Below are 7,253 nucleotides of genomic sequence, written 5' to 3'. Positions count from 1 at the left end.
GAGCAGAGTTCTGCTGCAAAAACCATTTCAGCCTCAGACTCATTTACCTTATTGCTTTGACAGCTGCACCTCTCCCGCAGTAAAGTTTAGATGATTAGCTTTTCCCTCCTAGCAGCTGATGGCGATAGGGGTTTTTTTTTGGTTGTTTTTTTTTTTTTTTCTTAACCAGTATATTCCTGGGGCTGATAAATTCCCTCTAAAGAGGCTGTGAATTCAAGCACCTGCCCAGAGAATTTGTTTTATAAACTGAGTGCTGAGATGGAGATATGTTCTAACAATTCACTTCTAAGCTTCTCCCCAGCACTCCCCTTGCTGGCTCCCTCCCCACACACAAATCCTTCGTGAACTGTAAATCCTTTGAGCAGAGCAAGTGCATTTGTAGCTGCAGCCGTGCTAATGAAAGACAGGGAAGATATTTTGTTTCCGGTCAGTTCTCACCCTTCAAGGTTGATTTTTAGTTGCTATCTTAAAGAGCAGCTGCGAAGCCACTGCACATCCCGGGGGACTCTGTCCTGGGGCATCAACCACAACTCTTGACACATCCTGCTCTCAAGGACAGGTACCAGGGGTCAGCTGCATGCCCCACACCTTGCACTCTTACACTACTCTGCTGAGTCGGCATGAGAAACCTACCTAATGCCAATTTTCTCTTTGGCACTGCTGTCCTGGCATGGCTTTGGTCCCACCAGCTAGCGTCACCCCAGAGGGTGCCCAGGCTTGCCTGGGGCTGCCCTGTTTAAAGGACTGCAGCCAGCCAGATGTGAGCTGTAGCCCCAGAGCTGGAATACAGATGTAACTGTGGAGAGTTGGTCCTCAGCACTAGCCCTCATCCACTGGACAGGTTGGGGCTCCATGGATGCTCAGGTCACAGCAAGACAGGGTAGCTGGGCCAGAGGGACAAGCTGGTGCTGCCTGAAAAAGGGTCGTGGGACTGGCTGCTCCTCCTCACTCCCAGGACCTCTTCTAGGGATCCCAGTTGGTGCAGCACGTTTCGTGAACAGTTCGCCGTTCGCCCTCCTATAAAATGGGAGGTGGATACCCCTGCAGCTGCAGAGGGGGAGCTTGGTGGCAGCATGAGCCAAGACCCTGCTGTGGCAAGCACCTTTTCTGGGGTCCGGCAGTGGCCCATCCCTGCCAGTTCCCACCTTCCAAACTGTGCTGACAGGCACCAGCCTCTCCCACCACAGGACAGCCAGGCCAAGTCCTCACAGAGCTGCTCCCATGCACCTTCCCTTTCCTGGAGAGCTGTGGGAGTGCATGGCCATGGGAGGTGGCCTCATCCATCCTCCCCAGCTCTTCCCAAAGATGCCAGGACACGTGCCAGCCAAGGCACTGGCTGCTGGACAGACAACAACCACACAGGCAGAACTGGAATGATGCGACTTGCACCCAGCACCCAAACCATGATACACGGTCTGCTGTTACCAAGGCACATCAGCGCTGCTTTGCTCTTGCACAAGTATTTTAAGTGCAAAGGAACAACACGTTTTCCCCCAATTAAAAAGCAAAGCAGCTCTTTATAGTAGTCTGCCAGCATGAAGCTTTGCTGGCAAATAAACTGCAGCAGTCCACAAGTGAGGGACAGCAGACAATAGCTCTTCCTCAGTTTACCTGCTGGATCTCGTTCTGCCTGGCTGCATGGAGCAGAGTCAAAGGAAGCTGCTCAGAGGCAGGGAGCAGGCAGCGAAACAAAGGCAGGGAGAATACCAGCCAGCCCAAAGGAACAGTGGGGAAGCTGGTAATTGGGCCGTGTGTGTTTGGCTTTCGCCAGGCTAGCAGGTTTGTTTTTCCCAGGCTGGAGTCTAGGCTGAAAGAGACATGAAATTATTAAAGACCTCAACCTAGAAAGGAGAAGAAAGGAAAAAAAGTTGGCAGTAGTGGCTGGAGGTGAATCTCAAGTAATGAGAGCGCTGTGGGGGCTCTCTGCTCCCTCCTGAGAGCGAGGTGCCTGGGAAATGATTTTCAACGGGCAAAGAAAAATGAAGTTTAGGTAAAATTCATTCCCGTGGACTTTTTTTGCTAGTTTAACTCATTTCTCAGGCAGCAGGGAGCCTACTGGGCAGGATGCAATAGGTCCTGCTATAGAAAAATAGAGCTGTGCCTTCCTGGTCCCTTCCTTGTTTCAAGAAGATTCCCACAGGGATCCAAGTTTAAATGGGACCCATTGGTGAGGCAGACCCAGAGCCACCCTCAGGAAGGGATTCCCCCGTGGGGGGGCTGATCTTCAGTCCTTTCAGTCCTCTACCCACAGGTCTATCGTGCTTCTTGCAGGCAGGATGAGCTCAGGGCAGACCAAAAGATGTGCTAGTGCAGGACTAAGCCTGAGCTGCTTCACCCTGCTCTGGCCTAATACCCTGCTAATGCCAGGTGTTAGCACAGAGGATGGCAATTCCTTGTATGTATTTGCAAAGCACACTACAGACAGAAAATTTTCAGCAAGGTAACCAACCACCCTAAATATAAGCCTGGTGATAGGGAGTGAAAATACATTTGCAGTCCCTCTCCCTTTTACTTCACGGAGAACCTGCCTTGAGCCTTGCAGTCTTCATCCTCAAGAAAACATGATATGAAATCCTGCTGCTGGACAGGCAGTTGTGAGGGCTGGGGAAAGCAGTACACAAATTGTGAGCCCCAGGGAAAAACGGGGCTGGAAGGAGCTGATGGTGATCCCACATGGATCTTCTGGTTTCCCTTCCCCTTTAACCTACATGTCAGTGGCTTGATGGAGACAGAGTGAGGTGTTTAGCTGGTGCAAACCAGCTCAGCTCTGCTGACGGCTGCACAACTTCACTGATTTGCACCAGATGAGACATGGTACCATCCACTTTCCTAGGAGCTTATGCTTTCTCCTGGAGATTTATTTAACCAGAACAGTCTCAGGTGTTTGTCGTGAAGTTTGACATGCAGTATCCATGCCTCACACATCTTGCTGGTGTCCCCAGGGAGGGAGACACAAGCTAAACCATGGGAAACTTCACTCACCTCTCCTTGAGGCATCCCTCATCTTAGTAAATCAAGACCAGGAGAGAAAGAAGAACATAACACTCAAGAGCCAAACTTTTCTAGACAAAACATATTCTACCGTTCAAGGACTTCACAAGTGTCTTCTCTGAATGGAGGGGTTCAGAGAGGTACTAACCACCCCACACTGGCCAGAGGAGCATTAAAAACTGAACCAGGAATGCCACGAAATCCTACCAACACCACCTCTCGACTTGGGATTACGCTGAAGAGTGATGTTTTAATTTAGGGGTCTGCTGTGGGCAGAGTTGTCCAAGTTTAGACATCCAGACTGATGATGTCAGCCGTTTTTCTTACTGTCCTCTTGGCTTTTGCTATTACTCTGCTGTCTGCCACTATGGTAGGGAGAGAAAACTGTATTTGAATGTAATATACAGAATGAAGACAAAGCAATAACTCATATAGAACCTTGGTTTCCTTCACATGTTATACTCCTTTCCTAATATTCTCTTTATTGAACTTAATGGCTCATTATCAGGAACTGTCTGTCATTACTGTTCCTGATGGATTAGCTGGTTGCTGGCATTTTTCTTTCTCTGAGACATTTTGAATGACTAGTGTTGGGCAAACCTTCATCCTTCATGGGATGTTTTAAAAAGACACAGGCAGTTCCTTTCCAGGAAAAGCTGCAGAATTCAGAAGACGCAGAGTCTCAAGCAGAATGTCCACCCACGTTTTCCAAAACCACACTTTGGTTGTATTTACACCACTGATATTAAGTTGCATGTAACATTGTTCCTGTTGCACTTTCTGCAGTCTTTCCCCATTCCCATCTGTGTGCCCCAAGAAAGCACAAATGATCTGCCTAGGCTGTGGGTTTCATGGCGAGCAGAGGACCAGGGACATGGCTGGATGGAGGTGAATGTGTGTGCTCCTGCTTGGCAGGAGGGAGAAGTGAGACCATGCTAAGGCTACTCCAGCTGCTGATTGCCCAAGCAAACACCAAGCCACATCCCTGCAGTTTCCCTTTCTTACCATGGTCCTATGTTCATGCTCCTCTTTCAAATCCTCCATGACAAAATCAAACTCTCCCCAACTGGAGGCCTGTCGTGGCCAATCTGCTAGAGTTATGACCCTGCAGGCACAAACCAAGGAAGGATCTCCACAAGGTGAACTTTACTAAAAATGCTAAACATACAGTTTAAAAGGATTAATGACTAAGTAGCTACAGTATGTGTTAGTTTTTCTTTATTATTCTAATTACTATATGTTTGTGACAAGCATCAGTCAACTCTACCAAGTTCCAGGCCTTGTGACTTCAGCCTTAAAGCTGACAAACATTAAGGATATTTGCCACCTCAGCACAGACCTGAGACAGGTCAAGACTGATGAGAGAGCAGGGAAGACTCTCCCTGTGCTGCGTGTGCCACCCAAGGGAACATGAACTGGGCGAGATGGGGTAGCCACGGTTCCTCCCACACAAAGATGAGCCAGTGCGGGTGAGAGGGTGGCAAAGAGCATGATTTCCTTTCTGCTCACTAGCAGAGTCTCTGTTGGGTCTCTGGGGTTGTACTTTGAGATTTAGAGTACAATTAAATCCTCAGCTACACTGTTTCTTTACTGTGGCCTAGAGAGCCTCTTCTCATCCATACCACTAAAGACGCTATTGCCTTCACTTTCTGACAAAGTTTTGATTTTTGCCTTTATGACTGTAGTGTCATAACCCTGTAAAGATTTTTGTGACCATGTTCCAGACTGTGATGACACTGAGATGGCAGAACGAGTCTGTTTGTCATACCATGCTCCAGACTGTAACGGTGCTTCACAAGCGATACAGGAGTGCCTGACGTTATCAACATGAGGCTGTGATGTTATTTTCTCAAAGCATCCCTGTGTATCTACGCTGGGTATTCCTACGTCTCAAATCTCCATTTACAGAGAAGAAACTAAGCCCCAGTTCTGCCCTGCTCACTGCCATGGCTTGTCCACAGCCAGTCAAGGCTTGTGCAGTGGTGCTTACTGGGTCTGGAGGCCACAGGGCTGCACAAGCCCCCGGGCCCTTATCAGTCGCAGCCCCACTGGGAAGCTGACTGCCGTCTGCAGAGCAGCCAAGAGGACAGAAAGCAAGTGAGAAACAAACCTACTGTGCTTATGACCATGAAAAACCTATTCCTTATGGCACAGATGTATCCAGAGCAACAAGAAAGTCTGCCTAAGAGGAAGCTGTAGGTGGGGAACCAAACTCTTTTCCAGAGACCTACACCAACATTACAGGGGACTATATCCCCTCTCCAGGGCACCACCCGCTTCCCACACAATGTATGTGCCCTTAGCCCTATACAATCACAATAAAAAGACATGGGGTGCTCTTGGGAGAACTATGCAGCACTTGCACTGTTCCTTAGCCTAAACTATTTGGTTCAACACTCCAGTCATAACACAAGGCTCATCATTTTGGGTAGCAGTAAATACTGTATGAGAGAAATTTTTTGTAAAAACAGCATATTCTCACTTTCACTTACAAACAAATGTTTATTTTTGTTGCATACAGATGGAGATTCAATGTTTTGAGATTCAGTATCAATACAGCCTTCTAGAAGCATTTTATAAGATGGGGGGGTAACAGCCTGAGAGTTACTAAAATCATATTTGGTAAATTTAGAGTCTAAGCAATACTCAAACAATGTAAAATAAAGAAGATACACCCAGTGTTCCTCTGAGACTTTGAGAGGCTGCTAAATATTTGGCATAAAAGTATTTGATTTTTCTGTCTTAAGACCATTGTATTTGGAAATGCGGGTGTGAATATATGTAGTGTGCAAAAATTTTAAGGCTTTTTTTTTTTTTTAATTGGAGCTATGCCCGCTTCAACATTTACTCTTGATTACTTCCTATTGACAGTTACTAAAACAAAGAGTGTATATTAATGCAGACTAGTTTCATTCATAGATGGTGAGCTGCAACAGGATTATTTGCAAGTGCAAAGATCACTCACATGAATAAAGATTTGGTGGATCAGTGATTCCACTGATAAAATGAATAAAATCCTTCTCCAAACACAATCCAAATATGTTTTCTTGTTACTTATCCAAGCAAGTCTATTTTGAGTTGTTCCAGCTTAATTAACTGAAAACACATAACTATTAATGAGAGCTCTGATAGGGCAGGAGAGGAAGCATGCTTCTCAGTGATCAACTTGCAGCCACCACACAAAAACCAGTTCTGTTTGTGCAGGAAAAGCAACCCCCTCCTGCTACATTATTCCATTGATCTACAAACATTTACATCTCCTTTGTTAACTAGTTTTCTGTAGAAATTTCATAATCACTAAGGAACGCTCTTACAACTGCATCTCAAGAAACTTCTGGTTTAGATTGGATCAGTCTGAAAAACAGGGTCTATTTTTGCCTTTAAGCCCAGCCATGTTACACTTGAAACCTGTTGGGCTTAGGCATTTATGATTCATTGTAAATAATTCAAATTGGATTTATAAAAGAGAAGAGGCTGTACAACGAACGTAAGAACTGCACATTACTACATCCCTGGCAGTCAAACCTAATAAAAAGTATTTCATAAAGCCCAATCATAAAATGCTCTCTCCTGCTTTCTCACATTGCTTTGTGATCTACATTCAGGATCAGGTGCTGAAAATGAACATTTTGGAGTATTTCTGTCCAACATAATAATAAAGTCTGTTAACAAGTTCTTGTGGCTATGGCAAAAGAATAGCCTCACCTGAATAAACTGTTATCCATACAATGTGCACTGAAACTAAACAAAGACATTATTAGTAGCTCACAAATAAACAAGAAACACCTCTGAAGTATCACTGTGGCAGCATTAACCTAAGGTGCATTGCCCTCCCATGTGAGTAACTAGGCTGCAACACACTACTATGGGAAGTGGAGACCAAGAACACACTATTTATTTATTCAGGTGTTTATTTATTCTAAGGACTAGGCACTTTTAAGAGTAACAAGTGTTCTGAGTTACAAAAGTTAATAACACATTTTGAAAAGTCATGTTCAGGCTTTAGGTTTCAGGATTTAAATCCTATATTTAAGATACCCTATAAATGTGATGCTGGTGCTGCATAGTATGAGCGACTGCAGACAATACAAACCTGGCTTTATGCATCCAATTTTGTATTAAAAAAGTGATCAGCAGGTGAAGATTTGCCTTAAGAACAGCTAATGAGAAGCAGTTTTTTGGTTTTATTATGTACACCTACAAAAGACAGCACTAAAATACACATTCAACCAATGAAACATTAATAATTCACATACGTTCCG

This window comes from Athene cunicularia (genome assembly GCF_003259725.1).
Source record: "Athene cunicularia isolate RWA chromosome 1 unlocalized genomic scaffold, athCun1 chr1_part1, whole genome shotgun sequence".
Classification (NCBI taxonomy): domain Eukaryota; kingdom Metazoa; phylum Chordata; class Aves; order Strigiformes; family Strigidae; genus Athene; species Athene cunicularia.
This window is presented reverse-complemented; position numbering follows the sequence as displayed.